Source organism: Mastomys coucha, unplaced genomic scaffold (assembly GCF_008632895.1).
Source record: "Mastomys coucha isolate ucsf_1 unplaced genomic scaffold, UCSF_Mcou_1 pScaffold15, whole genome shotgun sequence".
Taxonomy (NCBI): Eukaryota; Metazoa; Chordata; class Mammalia; order Rodentia; family Muridae; genus Mastomys; species Mastomys coucha.
The window spans coordinates 65,371,971-65,375,464 of NW_022196897.1; the positions used below are offsets into that span (position 1 = coordinate 65,371,971).

The following is a 3,494-nucleotide window of genomic DNA, read 5'->3' on the forward strand; positions in this document are numbered from 1 at the left end:
TCCAGTTTCTGGCTATTATAAATAAGGCTGCTATGAACATAATGGAGCATGTGTCCTTATTACATGTTAGAGCATCTTCTGGGTATATGCCCAGGAATGCTATAGCTGGGTCCTCTAGTAGTACTATGTCCAATTTCTGGAGGAATTGCCAAACTGATTTCCACAGTGGTTGTACCAGCTTGCAGTCCCACCAGCAATGAAGTAATGTTCCTCTTTCTCCACAACCTCTCCAGCGTCTGCTGTCACCTGAGTTTTTATCCTAGCCATTCTGACTGGTGTGAGGTAGACTCTCAAGGTTGTTTTGATTTGCATTTCCCTGATGACTAAGGATCTTGAACATTTCTTTAGGTGCTTCTCAGCCATTCAGTATTTGTCAGTTGAGAATTCTTTGTTTAGCTCTGTATTCTACTTTTTAATAGGGTTATTTGTTTCTCTGCAGTCTAACTTTTTGAGTTATTTGTATATATTGGATATTAGCCCTCTATCGGATATAGGATTGGTAAAGATCTTTTCCAAATCTGTTGGTTGCCCTTTTGTCCTATTGACAGTGTCCTTTGCCTTACAGAAGCTTTGTAATTTTATGAGGTCCCATTTGTCAATTCTTGATCTTAGAGCATAAGCTATTGGTGTTCTATTTAGGAAATTTTCCCCTGTGCCCATGTGCTTGAGGCTCTTCCCCACTTTCTTTTCTATTATTTTCAGTGTATCTGGTTTTATGTGGAGGGCTGAGCCATGGCGCTGTGGGCTGGTGCTGTCTCGTGCTCTGGCTGCCCATGTGCGTTTGGGCCCATGGCTTATGCATCCATGACTACTTATACTTCCAAGTGCTGAGTCTTGGGGATATTCGATACATCTTCACAGCCACACCTGCCAAGGACTTTGGTGGGATATTTCACACACGGTATGAGCAGATTCACCTCGTCTCTGCTGAACCTCCAGAGGCCTGCGGGGAACTCAGCAACGGCTTCTTTATCCAGGACCAGATCGCTCTGGTGGAAAGGGTGGGCTGCTCCTTCCTCTCTAAGACCAGGGTGGTACAGGAGCATGGTGGGCGGGCTGTGATCATCTCGGACAATGCAGTTGACAATGACAATTTCTATGTGGAGATGATCCAGGATAGTACTCAACGCACAGCTGACATTCCTGCCCTCTTCCTGCTCGGCCGAGATGGCTACATGATCCGACGTTCTCTGGAACAGCATGGGCTACCATAGGCCATCATCTCTATCCCAGTAAATGTCACCAGTATCTTTGAGCTGCTGCAACCTCTGGGGACTTTCTGGTAGAAAAAAAGGTGACACCAGGTTCCAGTGACAAGTGACTCGTGGGAAGAGGAAACCCAAGATTCTGCTATTTGGAGTTTGGAGATAGATTCTGAGGACAAGTGAGCCAGGGAGAGGACAGGGAAGCCGTACTTCGGGCTTTCCCTACCCTAGGGCCGGCAAGGACATCTCGTGCTTCAGGAAGAGGCTTCTGTCTAGAATTTGAACAAAAGGTGCTGAAGGCAGGTGGCCCTGACACTTACCACTTGTTTCAGCTCCCAGCAGCCAGCACCTCCTCACAATGAGCTTTGTAGCTGTTGCTGAAGTGGTTTAAAGAAGTGATATTTGGGAACTAATAAACCCCTACTTTTAGTAATAAAACCAAATAAAGCTCATCAGGTTTGTGCCTGTGTCCTAAACTAAGAAAAAAAGAAAGAAAGAAAGAAAGAAAGAAAGAAAGAAAGAAAGAAAGAAAGAAAGAAAGAAAGTGCTCTTTTTTCCACTGGATGGTTTTAGCTCCTTTGTCAAAGGTCAAGTGAATAGGTGTGTGGGTTCATTTCTGGGTCTTCAATACTATTCCATTGATTCAACTACCTGTCACTGTACCAATAACATGCAGTTTTTATCACAATTACTCTGTAGCACAGCTTAAGGTCTGGAATGGTGATTCCACCAGAGGTTCTTTTATTGTTGAGAATAGTTTTTGCTATCATAGGATTTTTGTTATTCTAGATGAATTTGCAAATTGCTCTTTTCAAGCCTGTGAAGAATTGAGCTGGAATTTTGATGGGGATTGCGTTGAATCTGTAGATTGCCTTCGGTAAGATAGCCATTTTTACTATATTAATCCTGCCAATCCAGGAGCAAGGGAGATCTTTCCATCTTCTGAGATCTTCTTCGATTTCCTTTTTCAGAGACTTGACATTCTTATCATACAGATCTTTCACTTGCTTAGTTAGAGTTACACCAAGGTATTTTATATTATTTGTGATTATTGTGAAGGGTGTTGTTTCCCTAATTTCTTTCTCAGCCTGTTTATTCTTTGAGTAGAGGAAGGCCTCTGATTTGCTTGAGTTAATTTTATATCCAGCTACTTTGCTGAAATTGTTTATCAGGTTTAGGAGTTCTCTAGTGGGATTTTTGGGATCATTTAAGTATACTATCATATCATCTGCAAATAGTGATAATTTGACTTCTTCCTTTCCAATTTGTATCCCTTTGACCTCCTTTGCTCTGGCTAGGACTTCAAGTACATTATTTAATAGGTAAAGAGAGAGTGGGCAGCCTTGTCTAGTCCCTGATTTTAGTGGAATTGCTTCAAGTTTCTCTTCATTTAGTTTGATGTTGGCTACTGGTTTGCTGTATATTGCTTTTACTATGCTTAATTACGGGCCTTGAATTCCTGATCTTTCCAAGACTTTTATCATGAAGGAGTGTTGGATTTTGTCAAATGCTTACTCAGCATCTAGTAAGATGATCATCTGTTTTTTTTTCTATGTGTTTGTTCATATAGTAAATTATGTTGACGAATTTCTGTATATTGAACCATCCCTGCATACCTGGGATGAAGCCTACTTGATCACAGTGGATGATCATTTCGATGTGTTCTTGGATTCGGTTTACAAGAATTTTATTGAGTATTTTTGTATCAATATTCATAAGGGAAATTGGTCTGAAGTTTTCTTTCTTTGTTAGGTCTTTGTATGGTTTAGGTATCAGAGTAATTGTGGCTTCATAGAACGAATTGGGTAGAGGACCTCCTATTTCTATTTTGTGGAATAGTTTGAGGAGTATTGGTATTAGGTCTTCTTTGAAGGTCTGATAAAACTCTGTACTAAACACATCTCGTCCTGGGCTTTTTTTGGTTGGGAGACTATTAATGACTGTTTCTATTTGTTAGCAGATATGGGACTGTTTAGATTGTTGATCTAATCTTGATTTAACTTTGGTACCTGGTATCTGTCTAGAAAATTGTCCATTTCATCCAGGTTTTCCAGTCTTGTTAAGTATAGGCTTTTGTAGTAGGATCTCATGATTTTTTGAATTTCCTCAGTGACTGTTGTTATGACTCCCCTTTCATTTCTGATCTTGTTAATTAGGATACTGTCTCTGTGCCCTCTAGTTAGTCTGGCTAAGGGTGTATCTATTTTGTTGATTTTCTCAAAGAACCAGCTCCTGGTTTGGTTGATTCTTTGTATAGTTCTTTTTCTTTCCATTTGGTTGATTTCAGCC

The 3,494-nt window shown here is 40.6% G+C and overlaps 1 pseudogene across 1 annotated transcript; it reads left to right on the forward strand.

Moving 5' to 3' along the window:
• Nucleotides 1–773: 773 nt before the first annotated feature.
• On the forward strand, nt 774–1,676 carry LOC116092031 (annotated as a pseudogene). Its single transcript, XR_004119152.1, has one exon. The product of XR_004119152.1 is annotated as a protease-associated domain-containing protein 1 pseudogene (transcript).
• The last annotated feature ends 1,818 nt before the right edge of the window (nt 1,677–3,494 follow it).